This window comes from Babylonia areolata, chromosome 8 (assembly GCF_041734735.1).
Source record: "Babylonia areolata isolate BAREFJ2019XMU chromosome 8, ASM4173473v1, whole genome shotgun sequence".
Lineage (NCBI taxonomy): Eukaryota > Metazoa > Mollusca > Gastropoda > Neogastropoda > Buccinidae > Babylonia > Babylonia areolata.
Genome location: NC_134883.1, coordinates 4,694,200 through 4,712,794, shown reverse-complemented (window position 1 = coordinate 4,712,794; position 18,595 = coordinate 4,694,200). Strand labels below are relative to the sequence as shown.

General features: G+C 42.4%; 1 protein-coding gene across 5 annotated transcripts in view; it reads right to left on the bottom strand.

The window, feature by feature from the left end:
- Positions 1 to 18,595, bottom strand: part of LOC143284473 (uncharacterized) — a 51,138-nt gene that overhangs the window by 8,106 nt on the left and 24,437 nt on the right. Inside the window, exon 1 of one of the 5 annotated variants that reach the window (XM_076591138.1) lies at positions 15,738 to 16,113. The exons of 3 other annotated variants lie outside the window; for them this stretch is intronic. The gene's annotated coding sequence lies outside the window, so the exon portion shown is untranslated. Of the gene's footprint in view, positions 1 to 2,204; positions 2,301 to 15,737; positions 16,114 to 18,595 lie in introns of those variants that run through there. One more of the 5 variants, XM_076591140.1, reaches the window with a different exon arrangement.

Genomic DNA, 18,595 nt, shown 5'->3' with positions numbered 1-18,595 from the left:
CGAGAATGTGTGGTCGGTCGTTCCCCTTCACAATGTGTGAGAAAGCCTTGGAACCCCCACTTATATTTGATCAAACATGTTTCCTTTATCATCGGAGTTGGTTTATTGTCTCCTCCCGATGCAAATCTTAAGAGAAAAATGACAGGAAAAGAAAAGAGAAAAAAGAAAAAGGGGGCGACGACAACGACGATCACAGTGACAGTACGTTAGCGAAGACATCAACAGTAACGACACTAAAACACATCTATTTATTTTATTTCACATAAGATGAATCACTGCAATAAATCGACCTCAAATTCCACATCGGAATCACTGGCAAACAACGAAATGAAGGCAATGTGTACAACTCGAACAGAAATATAATATAATATAATATGATATAATATAATATAATATAATATAATATAATATAATATAATATAATAAGATTTGATTCGATTCTTCCCCAAGTTATGTTAGGAATAACACGAAAATGATTAAACTTTTTACATAAAATCAATGTGATAGAAAAAGTTTCATAATGTTTTACGTAACCTCACGTAGAGAGCGTGAAAACTGGACAAAATAGTGTTGATGTTTGTAGTGATGCAACCTTTTCTCTCACATTTATTTAACTTCTTCATTTCATGCTTGCTTATTTGTTTATCTGTTTGTGTCAGCATCCTTTCGCGTGCAAGACTGCACTGAAAATAGATTCTCAGTTTCATAGAAGACACCAAGGGCATGAAACTATTATTCTGAAAACAGAAAATGTTATTTTAAATAAAGAGTGAAAGAAGAACAAATCAACCAGCCAAGTAAACAAACAAAAGGAAACACACACACACACACACACACAGAGTCATACACGAACACACACACACACACACATATGTCTTCAATCACCGATATGTGTGACGGGACATTAAACAAAAATTCCTTCCTTCCTACACACACACACACTCACTAACATACACATACATTCACACATCTTTTTTTTTTTTAATCAGTACTGTGCCATCACCTCCACCGTCTGTTGATTTCTTCACTAACGCCACTGTCATCATAATCGTTGTTGTCGTCGCACCCCCCACCCCCCCTCCGCCCTCCCCCACCCCCCATTTCTAATTTCTTCTCTCACTTTCTCTCAGATTTACGTTGGGAAAAGATAAGAACCCAATTCCGATGACAAAGAAAATATTTTTGATTAAAGTAACGGGGACTGCCCACGCTTTTTCACACATTGTGAGAGAATTGTGGGGATGCCCTGTACGATTTTTCGCTATTGAGAAAAATCGTGGGAGTGCGAGAAATCGTGGCCCAACCCAGCTCTCCGTCACGAGAACAACGCTTTGTCATCAGTCACCACGCGTCACGATGTTTATTGCCAACTTCGCACGTGTAGGTCGTGCATATCCCTCAATGCATCACGGATCAAGCTCAGCTCCAGTCTTGCCATCTGCATGAGTGGTAAATGAGGAGGTGTCGTGTGGTCAGTTTTAATAAGACTGCTGTCCGCGGTACCATCATGTTTGCCACCTTGTCTCTTTTATTTCTCTTGTTCTGCACGTCACGAACCACACCACAGGTTCACGCACGGAAGTAGGTTTCGAGGCGCAAATGTGTTCCTTTTGGATCACACGTGAAGTTGCTTCATGTGTGTGTGTGTGTGTGTGTGTGTGTGCGCGCACTTTATCAGCTGACCAGCACGCGCGTTAGCACGGACATTTGTCCGTTGAATGAGCTATGTGTGTGTGTGTGTGTGTGTGTGTGTGTGTGTGTGTGTGTGTGTGTATGTGTGTGTGTGTGTGTGTGTGTGTGTGTGCGTATGTGAGTGTGTGTGTGTGTGTGTGTGTCTCTCTCTCTCTCTCTCTCGTATGTGAGTGTGTGTGTGTGTGTGTGTGTGTGTGTGTGTGTGCTTTATGAGCTGACCAGCACGCGCGTTAGCACGGACATTTGTCCGTTGAACTGGCTTGCATACGTGTGATTTTTGTTTGTTTGTTTGTTTATTTTTTTGTTTTTGGTGTGTGTAAACAATGTCTGTTGATGTTGACCGACCATGCATGCCTACAGCGACAGCTTGTTGCGCCATATTGTCGGGGAGCCATTTGACATAAGGATCGTTTTTTACAGGCTATCCAAATACAGGCATGGGTACAAACATGTATGTGGAACCTTCCCTCTAACCCCGGCCCCCGGACATACCCCCCACCCCTCAAACAAACCACATTTGCAGATGAAGTGCAGACGGAGGTGGTGCACCGAAAGTTTTCGAGTAGATGGTAATCCGATCCAGACTGGAACATCGATGGCAGCAGCGGTGGCGCAAGGTGTGTGTGGTGGGCGCTGTGTAACAGATCGATGGCCTAGCACTTAATTACTCCGCAGCAGCAACCCAATACTGCACAAACAGCTTCGCACAATGACGTGATTGATAGCCTCGCCGTTTCGCTCGCAAATTAGTCTATTTCTTTCACTCACAAAACTATTCAAGCACAAGAACTTTGGTCGATTACTGATTGGATGTGGGGATGAGGGGGATTATCGAAAAACAAACGGTAAGCTGTATTTCACGACCAATGCGACAATACATCTTCATGAAATATCATCATATATGATCAAAACGAAAGAACGGGAAGGAGAGAGACAGACAGACAGACACAGAGAGTGTCACATAGAACCCAAACACGACCAGTGTAACTCAAAATGTGTAGGGCCTACTAGAGAGAGAGAGAGAGAGAGAGAGAGAGAGAGAGAGAGAGAGAGAGAGAGAGAGAGATAAAGAAGTTGTGTATCTGTTTAACTTCAAGACAGCGAACCAACTCGAGAAGAATTTTCTACAAACTATGAACACTTTTTGAAGTCAAAGGCTGACATAAATGTTAGGTGTTCTGGATTACGGATGGAATAATTATAACCTTTTCATTGGAACAAACAGCCATGGTTTGAATTCTCTTCAGCTTTGAAAGAAGCAAAGCAATTATCTATAACTGAATGAATCAAGACATATCCCATTCAACCCATCCCCATCTTACCCCACACACCCACCCGCCTGTACCGTCCTGTCCTGTCCTTTCCAGTTAGAGATCCACTGCAGCCATTGCTCGCCCTCAAACATGATTCAGCAACGTCTCCAGTGCCTTCCTTCTGTGTGTGTGTGTGTGTGTGTGTGTGTGTGTGTGCGTGTGCGCGCGTGTGTATGTGCTTGCATGCACATACATGTCCGTGTTCGGGGATGGGAACGGGAGATCGAGGTAGACGGGGATGCTGGTGGCGGAAACTGGCCAGAAATAGCCCCGCTGTTAGTTCGTACACCGGCCATAAAGCGTCAACCTGGACCAGCCACGGAGTGTGGCTTCTGAATGTCTGTCCTTTCAGTGCACCCTTGTTATTCTCCTTTTACTGCCAGTCCTTTCACTCAATGCACCCTTTTTATCACGAAGGCGTCAGTTCAGAACGTGCGGTGGCGGTGTTTCTGAGCGTGGGGACAGGTATTGGTATGGGAGAGTGACGTTCAATTCTCTCTCTCTCTCTCTCTCTCTCGTTTTACGGCAAGAAAACACTAACGGAACATGGATTCGGTCTGGTCTGGATGTACCAAGGAGTAGGGCACGAGAGCGACTTCGTATCTGAATTTAAAGATGGACTTATAACATGTTACAAACAAAACTGGCACGGAGAAATAGAGAGCAATGATGAGAATAAATGGTTCTATTCATTTAAATCAGTTTTTCAAACAGAAAAATATATCATAGAATCTGATATGCGAGGCTCATATTGAGAGCACTTGGACTGAATGCCAACAGATGGTTCGATTCTGACGTAGCAACATCCCCTTACCGAATGTGTGGCGAAAGCCCAGAAGATGAAAGCCATTTCATATCTAACTGCAAAAGATACGATCTGTACCCTTTTCAATACAGCTCCAGAGCAGAGATAAGATTTGTTCGGCATACTGATGACGGAAAATGAAGATATGATACTCTCACTATAAAAAATATGTATCCGAGGCAGTAAATATACGTAAAACGTCTACTATGGGTTCAAATTCTCATTAATCAATTAAAAACTTAGCATGGGTTCTGTGAGGGGGAAACAAGGCATAGACAAAAAGGAAGGGCTACATCTGGATGGTTAATTTCGACAATGCATTTTTATGATGTGTTCGGATTGATATGACGTGTTTCGGTGTTACATGCTTAAATAATCATTATATGTTTTATATGTGCTTTGTTATGTGTTCGTATTGATATGATGTGTGTCGATGTCACATGCTTAAAGCCTGAACCGGACTATAAATGGCGGGCGATTTGAATCAAGCCAGTTTCTCACCAGAGTCTGACACTGTGACGTCGGTGAAGGTTTATTCAAAATAAAAGCCTAATAAAGCTACGGTTTGGCTTCATTTATGGCAGAGAGCGAGATTTGCCTAGCAGCTTCCAATCTAGACCTGAATTGACTTTGGAAAGTACAAAATGTGTCAGCTACACGTAATACAAAATTTGAATGCAGAGAAAAGGGGCGCAACCGAAACCTTGCTCTCGGGAGTTAAGACTTTAAATAACTATTATACGGATTATATGTACTTTGTTTCCAGTGTACTGTTCAAACCTTGGAGACGAACGACGGGGCGGGAGGGGTGCGGGGGGGAGGGGGGGGGAGTGGAGGGGGAAGAAGGCACAGTACCCGCCTGCCACATGGACTTTTTAAGCGAATGACAAAGTACCAAAGTACCGCTTATCCCTTGGTAGTTTAGTTTACTTTGATTATGTTTTTCCATTCTGTTCCATTTTATTTGTTTTGCACCATTTTTGTTCTGATTTGTACCTGCTATGTCACCAGAGCTTCAACGTTCTCTCTCTCTCTCTCGTCTCAGTAGATGGAAAGTACACAGATGTTTCAGAAAAATGTCGTCGACCTTTAGATAATGATGACAACACAATGTGAAAGCTAGACGGGAATACAAAAACACACTTGTCAGAAAGAAAAAGATGTTTGATAGGAATCTCCAAGATACTCAAATGCATTCTGTCAATAGCTAAAAAGAATTAAGGAAAATATAAACAATATTTTTCCCAAAAAGAAGCACCCGAAAAATATTTTCACCGAAGAATGGTTACGTTTTATAGCATGACTTGATCAAGAGTTGTGTGACTGCGACGGACCTGTTACCAGATTTGGGAAATCATGAACTGTCCAATTTCCCGCAAAGAAGTTCTGTTTGCACATGGAAAAAAAAAATGAATAAAGCGGGGTGGGGGTGGGGGTGGGGGGGCGGGTGGGGGGAAGGGGGGGAGGTGGGGTGGCGGGGGCAGGGGGGGGGGTGCGTAAAGCTATGGGCCCTAATGTGATTACTGGATTTTTTTTAAAAGCTCCTTGTGAACAAATCGTTGACTTCTTCGTAAAATGTTAAAATTCTTTGTTTGATATGGGCATTTTCCCTGAAATGTGGCTTGAGTGTGTTACTCTCCATCTGTATATAAAAAGGTATGTAGATCATACGAATAATTATAGATACATTATCAAATATCAGCTGTAAAATGTTCAGTACTATTAAAAGAGGACTTCAGGAGTATATAGAACAAGATAATATAACAGGGGAACATCAAGCTGGGTTTAACTTTAAGCGGGCATATTCTACAACTGATCATAATTATGTTCACCCTTTCGACATCTATTCAGAAGTAATTATCCTTAAATCGCAAACTCTCTGCCCAAGCCTGAAAAAAACAAAAAACAACAACAACAATTTGCTAAACTTTAATTGCAAGTTTTAAAGACATGGACAGACTACTGTTGTTTTTATCTATCTATCTATCTATCTATGGGGAGGGGGCGGGGGGGGGGGGGGCACGTTTCCATGTGCGCATGCGTGTGTATGTGCAGGTGGGAAACCTATTGATTCATTTGTATGAAGCATTCAAGTTTCGATCTATTGCTGTTTCTTGAAGGTCTGATGACAGACTGCTCATTGATGTTCAGTTGACAATATAGTTCATGACTGTTCTGCTGCATCAAATCATGCTACTGATGCGCCACTGGTACGACACGCCATCAGTACTGTGGAACACTGTGTCGCATTGCGCTGGATTGTACTCAGTACAATGAACTGTGCTAAACTTTACCATTCATGTTAATGACGGATTTCTGTATGAAACTCCGGCTGGTCTCTCCAGGAATCTTGCGTCGCTTCAGTGAATCGCCACTTTTTTTTTCTGTCTGAACCGGTGAATGCATATATGCGTAACAAAAGTGATTTTTTTTTTTTTCGTATATAATTCTGTCAACGCCAGGCATACTGCAGAGCGCCTTTCCGCTTGCATTACCACTTCAGTGTTATCATGTCTATTCATGTTCACCTGCGTGTTTTGGTTTGTTTGTTTGTTTATTTTCTCACAAAAAGTAGTCCGAGTTTCAGGCCAGGATTAAGTTCGTGTACAAGCCCAAACAGCCATCACTCAACTGGCAATCCTCAAACGACATTCATCAAACACAGTCTCCCTATCTCACCGTACTACTTTTTTTTGGGTTGTACAATGATAAAATATCGCTCGCGAATACTGACACCCTTTTTCCCAAGACAGACGCGTGCGCGCGCGTATGTGTGTGTGTGTGTGTGTGTGTGTGTGCGCGCGCGCGTCTTAATGGCTGCACACGCGCTCGCGATATCAAACCGCTTTAATTTAAATAGAAATGGCTCTTGCACAGGTTCACCAGCGATATTTATTCAGATCCACCTTCGTGTCAGCGTTGGCAAGCGTTGCATAGACGTGGCTTCAATGGACAAAAGGGTGGGACAATACTTGCAACGATGTATTCGAGTCTACACTCTCACAGGCCTAAGCCAAACACGTCTATAGAGCGACCAGAAGAAAGAAACAGAAGAGATGAAACCAAAAAACGAAGAGAAAATAGCGGTATGGGGAGGAAGGAAGAAAAGAAACTCGTATAAAAAAACAAAACTTAACTGTCCAAGAAACGAAAGGGTAGAAAACCGCAGGGGAAAAAAAGAAAAAAGAAAAAAAAAGGAACGGAAAGAAAAATCCGCATTTCAAAACTGAATGTAACTGAACGAATTGAATGAATTTCTAAACAAAAGTAAACCAAACGGACGCCCCCCCACCCCCACCCCCCCCTGCCCCCCAACTCTCTCATACACACAGAGGGGGGGAAAAAACAATCAACCAACCAAAACAACACACGATAAACACAATGTTTATATTCCTTTCAGCCCATTTTCGGAGTATTGAGGGCACTAACAAAGAGCAAAATATCATTATTTAAAATAACTAATCTGGACTCACACACACCGACACACACACACATACACCTTTACCACAAACACACACTCGCACCTACGCATTCTTTCACACACACACACATTTACACACACACACACACACACACACACACACACACACTCTGACTCACTCCACTCCTCACAAACATCCCCTTTTTTTCACCTTCCACCACGACCCCGAGCTGCCCCCGGCCCCGCAACACTCAAACAATCACCACAACAACAACCACCAACAAAAATTAAACAAAACAAACAAAAAAACAAAAAACAACGACACTTCCCCCCCCCCCCGACCCCCACCTCACCCCTCCCATCGCCCTAGACTAGACCAGCAGCCTTCCTACCGTGGGGGGAGGAAAGGTAGGGGGCGGGGTGGGGGTTCAATCACACTGTCGGTGAACTGCTTCAATGGAGGCCTGCCACTTCAAACCACACTGTACTGTCCCTCTGCAGCAAGCCGCCAATGTTTGTGACCTTTGACACCTTCACTCGCAGCAAACAGCGGTGAGTCTCCCTCACAGCCGCCACCTCTCTCTCTCTCTCTCTCTCCTTTCCCCCCTAGCGTAACACACCCACCCTTATCTTCTTCATTCAATTTCTTTTTTTTAAATATTTTTTTTTTTTAAAGTTATCACTATCAGCAACATGTTAATCATTCTCATTCTTCTTGCTTATCGTCCCATCTTTCGTACCCTCTCTTGAACAGTCACAGATTCTGGAATACTTCGATTTTCTCTATTGCATTCATAAGTATTGATGTTGATGACTACGACGCTAAGGAATGACGTTTAGGCTTAAGACTGCATGTCAGGGATGTAAGTACTATGCCACAAAAAGATATAAAAAGGCATATATTTTTTTTTTAATCCTAGCGCCAGCCTGTACCGAGGATTGCAGACACTCGCCGAGATGTACGCTCGTGTCAGCACCAATCGCAAAGACACGTCCGTGAAACAGATGTGACTCAACTGGGTGGTCCCAGTCTTCCTAACTGAGCCCCGAACACACTCAGTTCTAAGTGGAAGCCGAATGGGTCCCGAAACATCTCACATGCAGTGATCTATGTAGGCTTCTGTCGCTGACCGATCCCTCGGTCAGTATATCAAGACCAACCAAGGGATCACAGTGGCCGAGATTCAATGAATGTCAATATGCTGTCAACCCTGCCATGCCAAAGAACACTGCTGTACGTTTTGCAGATTACGTTAGAAACAACATTTCCGAGAAACCCATTTACAACACAAAAAGGGATACTTATAGAAATTATGACAGTCATAATTAAGATTTGTCATGACAATGGTGATGATGATGATGATGATGATGATGAAATACGAATAGTTGTTAACCTTAAAGGGTAAATTACCCCCCCACCACCCCCACCCCAAAAAGGAAAAAAAAAAGAAGAAGAAGAAAAAAAAGGCAAGAATAATGACAATCTTGATGACAATATTGACGATGGTAATGGTAATGACAGTTATGTTGATGAAGATGAAGCTGATTGCTCATTGTCTACCCTTCCTTGTGTTGACAGGATTTTTCATCACAACAGTTTTCTCAGTGATTCCGGACGGGAGTATCATCAAAGCCGCGATGTCCCCACCCCTACCCCGCCTTTCCCCACCCCTCCCCCGCCTTTCCCCACCCCTACCCCGCCTTTCCCCACCCCTACCCCGCCTTTCCCCACCCCTCACCCGCCTTTCCCCACCCCTACCCCGCCTTTCCCCACCCCTTCCCTCTTTATAAAAATATAAAGGACAACTATCTTATTGCCTTGGGTTATTTTGCGTGCGCTATATTCATGCTGGAAATGGGATCTTCATTGAACATCTCACCCAGAAGACAAACACCAAGACCACCCTCAGGATCTAGTGTATGAGGAACAAAAAGTAAATAATTTCCTTCCAATGCAGACTCGATATAAAAAGCCACAGTCCGCCATGAAGATGATGATAGTGATGATGATGGTAATGGTGGCGGCAGTGATGATGATGATGATGGCAGCGGCGGTGGTGGTGGTGGTGATGATGATTATAATGATGATGATGGTCACAAAGAAGATGGTGACTTACAGAGTGCAAACACTTCACTCTGCAAGAAACGAACAAAGGAAGGCGGCAGTCACACATGAAACGTTCGCTCAGAACCAACGCCACAACAGACAGTGCAGAAGGCACACATCCTCGGACATGTCCGTGCAGCACGAGTGTGTTTAATAGGGAACGAGCGAATGACGTCACGCGCAATGGATTGTGGGATTGTTCACCATTCTGGTAATACGCAACGTGTAAACAAACTCGCGCGTCCGCGATCGTAATCGTTGTCGATGCTTTCAGAGCTATGAGTTCGCTGATGTCTTGTAGATTGCAACAACTCTTGGCATGTTGGAAGAATTGAAAAATGATGTGGGAATGAAACTCTTCCAACAGCTTCTTTACAATTAAGTTTTTGTGCCTGAGGCTCCTTTCAAGTTTGCACACACCCTCACATGCGCGAGTGTGTGTGCGCGCGTGCGTGCGTGCGTGTGTGTGTGCGTGCGTGTGTGCGTGCGTGCGTGCTCTTTCCACCTACCTTTCCGCCTACACGACACCTCCCTCCGTAGCTCGACAACACAGGAGACAGAGGATGAGTGTGCACTAATCAAACCGCGTCCTGTTCTGTCACACCTCTCCGGAGTTGAGCATGGGAGGGGCGGGGTGTGGAGGAGTGTGGTTGGTGGGGTGGGGGGGGGGACGAACGGGCTTGCACACCCGTTCAAATAAAAAAACGACGCCCAGGAAGAGTGAGATGGCAGTTTAATTGTCCTCCAGGACCCAAGCAGGGTTCAAGACACTGTCAGGGAGGTATATAACGAGATATACATTTTCCTCTGTGTGTGTTTTGTGTGAGAGTCGTGGTGGCCGATGAGTACTGTGTGCAGGAATTTCCGCGCCGTATAAGTGTATGTCACTAATGTCATTTTCTGTTCGATTCTCATGGAGACGTAACTGAATTCAAACCAGTAACACCTTGCCATCAATTCTGATTACTTTAAGACGTTGCACGGCGTCTGGGCAAATCCATGTGAATGACACACCACATCTGCTGGTCGGATTCTTGATCAGCAGCAAAAACCATCCTGCTTGACAGGATTTTTGTGCAATATCATATTTGTGTGTGTGTGTGTGTGTGTGTGTGTGTGTGTGTGTGTGTGTGTGTGTGTGTGTGTGTGTGTACATGTGTGTTTGTGTCTCTGTGTGTGAATTTTGAACTAGAATAAATGATTTTCAGATCAAATCTCCCCCCCCTCTCCTTGGAAATAAATGGGTTCATCTCTCTCTCTCTCTCTCTCTCTCTCTCTCTATATATATATATATATATATGTATATATGTTTGATTTCTTAAAATACCAAAAGTCCAGTAGTCAAAATATTTTATATCTGATTTTTAAAATTCCACAATAAAAATGAATGGAAATTTGTTAAATCAGCTCAGGAAACAGGCAGTTTAACAAACTCAAAATATGATTAAATCAGATGAGAATTCCTCTGTCTGTCTGACTTGTCTCTTTGTATCTCAATACAGACAGCAACATGCAATAAACCACACACTGAATAAAAAGAAAAAACCCTCCCCCCACCGCCCCCAACACACACAGATGTAAACCATTTGAATTAATTTTTTTTAGACATACTTCGCCATGGTGTGAGACACATACAATTTGTAATTTTCAAAAATACTTATTCCGTTTCAACCATGAGAGTTACAACCATGCTGATGAAAAACATGCAACACACACATGCACACACAAGTGGACAGAAATCATACAAGCAATATGCAAGTGACCTGAAATAAGAAATGAATAAGTGGAACAAGAGCCTGAGGCCCATGATGTTGAACCAGAAATGGAAAAAGATAGTGTATCAGCAGCTTACTCTCTTGAGGATGCAAGAACAGACTGCCAGAACATTCAGAAACTGATGGGATGAGGGAAGAAATAAACAAGCATATATGAAAACAGAAACTTGAGAGAACAGTTACAGATGAAAGAAAGTAGCTCAGTGTTGTATGGTCAAATTTGTAATGAACTGACGACAAACATTATTTGTGAAATCATGAAGCACATGTTGTAGTGTACAAAACAAGAGCTATGCCTTTAGACTTGTTCTCATAAGGAGTGAAGTAACAGCACACTTTACGTTTGATCCAGTAAAAAGCAACAAGACCACTGCTAATAGTAACAGACGTTTACATGCTGAGAGAGTCTTAAATAGAATACTATTCATTATGTTATCAGTTGCAATGAATGAATAATTGTGGATGGTTGAATACATTGTCAAAATGGTTATTTAAAAAAAATACCATTGTGAAAATATGTTAAGAATGTGTCATAAATTCAAATATACAGTGTTTTTATATATATGTGGGAGATAAAATCTGCCAGATTAATAGATCAAGCAGACAAAAGTAAACAGATCAATTGCATAAGGGCAAAATAATGGTTTTATGCACATAATATGCACAGACACACACAGAAAACACGCAAATACATAAGATTAATCAGTTTCTATTGTCATCATCGTCATTGCTTTAATCACAGACAGAATTATTCCAATGTCCATGCTATTATCAGTCATGTTTGTGATGACATGGAACAGTGACAGCTGAGAATTGCAACACACACACACACATACACACACACACACACATACACACACACACACACACACACACACACACACACATACAGACTGACTGACACAATAATGGATATGCTCACACGTGCACACATGTGTACATGTGACAATACAAGAAAACAAGAGCAAAATTATCTTTCAATGCAGCATTTTCCTCCCTAGCTGTCATGGTCATTTACTGACTTACTTTTGAATCAGAAAAATAAAAACAAAAAACAACATCAAATAAAACAAACAAACAAAAAAACAACAATATTTATTATTTTACATGATTTAGATAATAGTAAGTCATCCAAGTACAATCCCCACCAGTGATCATGTAAGTCTTAAATGCAGCACACAAAGAAACTCAGAGGGAGTCTCGGACACAGTGGTTGCTGAAGGGACAAGTGACAATCGGAGGAAACTGAAGCAGGAATGAGGAATCTGATTTCATTCTTTGTCTTACGTTTGCCCTGACTGTGTTATCGTAGATCCTGTACCCAGCTGTCGGTATACCACATGTGCGCTTCTTGACTTTCAGTGAAGCACTTTGACTGCTCAAATGTGTAAGCGCTCACGCCGAATACACGATCACGATGGAATCCGACTCATTCTCATTCCTTTGAATCGCTTGGATCAAAACCAAATAACGCGCTCGAACTAGCCTTTGTGTCCTAGTGACTGACGTTATATTGTCCTTCACCCTGAGTTCTTCCATGCTCAAATAATAAATTGGACTGACACCAGAAACGAAAGGGAAGGACCAGAAACGCCGACCTCTTATCACTGTATTACCATCATGGCGGACATCGCTCCGCTTTTTTAGGAACGCTACGTCATCGCTCGTTCCCTATCATGCCCTTTGGTCCTAAAGGAGCAGAGGCCATCGGCGACTCTTCTACCCTCCTCCCTCGTCTCGACTCCTGGCTGTCCTTTCTGCTTCTGTCCATTTGATCCCCCGTCTCTTCAGCTCCAGCTTGGTGTCTTGCCTCCAGCTGTTTCTGGGTCGTCACGACTGGGTTTACAGCACACACACACACACACACACACACACACACACACACACACACACACACACACAAAATACGAAACTATCCAGAGCGAGAGTCCATGAACGATCCAGTCCAACCATCATGAAAGAAAGCCAATTCAGGGTGAGATGTCGGGGCGTAACCTTGTCATGGCAGGCTGTGCCAGCGTAGCATTTTTGTCTATTAACATGTTCTAATCAGCTTGGGACAAATATGGTGAGGGGTGGTGAGGTGTTAGTCCAGCGGTCAGCCCAGATTTGTGAGTGATTAAAGACGACGAGAAAGCTCCTTCAAATTCCCTGGATCGAGCACAGGACCAATGAATATGTACAGAGCGGAATTAAGAACCTTGCTGGACCTCAGGAACCTCTCCTTTCAACTGTGAACAGACGCAAGCTGATATGGTTTGGACACAACACTCGACACACCAGCTTGTCCAAAACAATCATGCAAGGCACCATCGAGGGCGGGAGAAGAAGAGGAAGACAGCGGAAGAACTGGCATGAGAACATCAAACAATGGACCGGACTCCACACACGTGAGCTGCTGCCAGAGGCTGCCGACAGAGACAGATGGAGAAGGGAGGTTGCGTCTGCGGTCCTCAGGCTTCCCCCAACGGCTACTTTGTAGTTATGGGCCTGAGGTGAGGGTGAGGTGAGGTAAAGACGACGCCCATGTGATTTTCACCCCGGAGAATTGGGAACAAAGTGCTATACCAGTACCATTGGACTCAGCATTATTTCTTGCACCCACTCTGCTGCCTACGTCAGTATTATCTTTACACATCATTACACTTGAGTGAAGGGTGACACGGGCTGAAACAGCATTGGACGTGGTTCGTGAAGCAAAGCGTAGTGAGAGAAGTCAGTATGAAGAGGGGGGCGGCGGGGGGTGCCAGTGGGGCAAGGATTTCTTCTTTCATTTCATCCCTTGCACGAGTTCCCCAGCTTGATAGGAACGTTACAAGAAAAATGATCCAGATTCTGATTTCACACACACACACACGCGCGCGCGCACGCTCGCGCGTGTATGCACACACACACACACACATATATATATATATATATTATATATATATATATATATATATATATATATAGAGAGAGAGAGAGAGAGAGAGAGAGAGAGAGAGACAGACAGACAGACAGACAGACAGACAGAGAAAGAGGGTCAGAGACAGAGAAAATGAGATTTTTGTTGTTGTTGTTGAAACAAGGGAGTAGCTCATGTTGACAAAGTTTCGAACTTCATCATTTCGATTGCAACATGTGCACAACGCACTGAGCAAACTCTGTGTTAATGCAAGTTGACCTACACAAAACGCTTGCCCAAGGCGCCAGTCAAGACACTTCAACTGATTTAACACAAATTTATTGTTCACACATTGTTGCCTATCAAAGTTGGAACGCGTTACGCAACTGAACTGGTAAAGTCCTTACGGTATTTTCCCCCACCTCCCACCCCACCACACGCACCTTTATCTTATTTCTTATCTCCAACGACAGACTGTTTAGTGCTAGGTCAAGTTCTAATGTGTAGGTTTCCTATTTTTATGAGCACCGCGCTGAAATGTTCAAATCCACGTTTTTGTTACAACTGTCAAACGCTTAATATTGTTTTTGGCGACAGAAAACAAATGCTCATAAAAAAGAATAAACAAATAAAGAGCAACGCTGTTTTCAAAGTGACTTTTAGAATTCCATATTTTTCATGGACTTTCTCTAAAACTAATTTTCATACCGGTGGTATTGTAGGACATTCAAAAAAAGAAGGAAGTGTTCCCACTTCAATAAAGTGTTCAATCTTTGCAGAAAGAATGTTATGGGCATGTCCCATTTCATTCACAGTGTCTGCTGGATATATGCGAATCATTTTCCAATGCAGCTTCCATAGACTTATTTCCGTTGTCACTTTCCGTTCGATAAACCAACACCATTTTGTGACTTATTTCCGTTGTCACTTTCCGTTCGATAAACCAACACCATTTTGTGACTTCTTTTCGGAACCTTTCTGACAGAATGTGGCATTCCAGGATCTTCAACAAGCAGGATTAAAAAAAAAATTCTATGTTTATTTTTTAGCTCAATTCATTCCTATGCCTGTGTGCAAACATAAAGGGGTTAACAAGGCAAGAAGTTAATTTTGTGTGTCCCCTGGCCAATCGACGTGTGAGCGAGATGTTGGAGACAGGAATAAATAGTCTCATGACGATCACATCCGATCTCTGGCCATGGGCGACGGGACCTATAATCATGTCCATATATCCTGATTTCCGATGTAAACCCTCGGATCGACTCAGAAGAAGTCCTGCAGGTGTGTGTGTTGCCCTGAGATATCGGAAATACTCCTCCCATTTTATCCCTCGTCCACCAAACCCCGTCACCATTCCAAGCGCGAATGTGATCCGATAATTCTGTTTGAACGTCTCAATACCAAACAGTACTTCTCCCCACTTTCAGGTCCCTGAGGTTTTCTCCCGCTAACAGCACTCCACCTGATTCAACCAGCCTGTTTACAAAAAAAGAAAAGAAAAAAAAAGGCTATTCATGGGCTGACTGTGCACGCATGGATTTGATCTGAGCCGATTATATCACGAGAACTCTCTCAGATCACTTGCACTTCATGTATGCTATCAATACAATCAGGAAAATGGGCACTGAAGCGTCCATATTCTCCGGCTGAAAAAAAAATCACCATGGAGCACGTTTACACAAACAAAAGACACCGTTGTAAGTGCAGATTCACAGCCATTATAACCTAACACATACTCACGTCGCCACTTTGAATCTCCACCCGAAAATAACATGAGCACAACACAAACACAGGAAACCTTCACTGCACCAGCACAGGTGAAAAGCTGCCGACAGTCACCATCACACATAAAAACCTGTCTGACTTAATGTGTTAGCGGTGGCCGGGCGTTATCGTTTTTGTCAAGTGTCGACCTGGTTTTTCACTGTTATCTCTTCAATGTACAGCGCGGGTCCCAAAGCTGCCTCTGTTGCTCAAATCCAAACATGCCCGCCGTAATCTCCCTGCAGTCCTCAGCCAGCTATATTCTTTACCAGGTCTGACACCAAAACTTGACTCATGAGGAAAATCCTCGAAACAGAATTTTACTCCCTTTAAAAAGGTCACTTCTTTCCCCCCCACCCCCCCAACTTGCCCCCGCTCCTACCCTCCGCCGCCTCAGTTCTGGTTAATCGTCAACATTATTCAGTTACTTGCAGGACAGTTTTCTGCTCTGGTTATGGACCACCTCTCTTCTTTCAGTTATATGATTATTTATGACTATGATGAGAATGATTATAATTATTATGATTATTATTATTATTATTTAATTCCTTGTTTTTAATCTCCGCACTCTTTCAGTGGCATTACTCTCTCTCGACCCTAACCTCAGTCCTTGACTAACCCGTGTACACAGCCACACCCAACATCAGTCTGCCCAAACTGAAAAAAATAACCCTTTAATTCAATGTTTGCGGACCTGTTTCCTGTTATGCTCCGATGTTCACACACTTTGACAAGCACGCGGGCCAGACCTGTCAACGGAGTCTTGTAAGCAAAAGAGGACACACCGGTCTGTTCTCTTTTCTAAGGTTTTGGGGAGAGAGAGAGAGAGAGAGAGAGAGACGGATACGGATGTTTTATTCAGTACAGGCCATGGCCCCTCATGAAGGGGCGGTGTAAGCAAACATTACAGAGGTAATATATTCAGATCTGTAACATAACACAGTTGTAACCTGAAAATAAGAAAAACAGTCATTATCTGCATTTAGTTTTATTTACACAGAATAAAAAAAATATATTAAAAAAGCGGAAAACTAGCGCACACTCCACTGCATACTGTATTTCTAATCTTTAGGGCTTTATGCAAGTAAATTGCTAGCTGTTTATTAAGGTGTTCCTTAGTGGATGACATAAGCAGAGACATAGACACAGACAGAGAGAGAGAGAGAGGCAGAGACAGAGACAGAGAGAGAGTTGGAGGGAGACAGAGAGACAGAGGGAGAGAGAGTGCATTGGCAATGCTTTTAATGTCCATTCAATAATGAAGACTTCGAACAGGGGGACATTACTAACAATCGTGACACACACACACACACACACACACACACACACACACACACACACAGGATTTATTTAAGTATATGTATGCTACTGCCCCTCATGGAGGGGTGCATACACATGATCATATAACAAAAACAACAAATAATGCGAGGTCATGCAAGCCACGAGTAATGTTAATCTAAGCTGACAGGGAAATGTATAGATTTTAGTTGATATATACTTTGTTCTTAAAGCATGCAGGTCAGGACAACTTTGGACGAAAAGTATTTCATTTTCTTCCTCCTTGCTGCAAAGTCTGCACAACAGGTCAGCTGCGTTATGTGTTCTGTAATGGTAATTATGTACTGCAATTTGAGGTATACCAAGTCTGAATCTTGCCATTTTTTACTTTAAGTGTTGATTTATGTTTTGAAAGTAAATACACTTTGACATGTGGTACAGTTCGGAAAGTTCTGTAAACATTAAATTCCATGCAATTATTAAAATAAAAATCCTATTCCTACCCTCTGCTTACAACTAACCTTTCTTTAAATACTCTAACTAGCCTAAGAAATTCGGCAATACTCTCTACGCCTTGGTTTGACCAAACGTAACCACATCCAAACATATACCATTTACAGCGGATGTCTGAAACCCAGTTTCTTTTGTCACGCGCATCCAGATCGAACAAAGTTCGATATGATTTGTGAGGTAATCTTGTACATGAATTAATATGAATAGGGTACCTGTTTCCATATACAAAATCATCTCTCCAAAAAATCTCTTGAGGGCAAATGTACTTTTTCACAAAGAAATTCTGTATTATCTAAACCCCATATCTCAGCACCATATTGTAACATGGGTAGAATTTGTGAATCAAATAACTAAAGAGTATTCATGGAACTACTTTTCAACGTGTATAATTTCTGTAGAATATATAATAGGGCGTTTTTGGTTCTACTGGCTAAGTCACCACATGCTGCCACAAAACTCAGTTTTATGCATTAACTACAGGAACAGATACTCCAGTATAAATCCATCTTTCTCTGACAGATAAGTAACCCCCCTTTCAAAATACAAAAATATCACTTTTATCCATGTTCACTTTTATACGTAGCGCAGAAGCTGCACGAAATAAACTGTTCAGCTGCGTTTGTAGGCCAGTAACGGCTTCAGACACAATGGCAAATTCATTAGCCAACAAGAGAGGCAAGGCCTTCAAGACTCACTTGTGATAAATTAAGTCCCCTAGCAATAATTACAGAGTAATTTCCCTTCTTTACCATCTGCACCAAAACGTTTGCAAAATAAATAAAAATTCCATGCTTTGCAAAAGAAGTTCCTGTTTGAACAAAAAATGATAATAATGATTCCTCTTGTTGTTGTGTCAGAATAAGAGGTCAAAGTGCCAAGTTTAGAGAATACAAAAAATATAAATATAACAGTAAATGCAGTTTGCATATAATCAGGCTTCTTTAAAAAAAAATTTTGGTGCCTATCCCAGAGGTGCAATATTGTTTTAATCAAGATGACTGGAAAGAACTGAATTTTTCCTATTTTTATGCCAAATTTGGTGT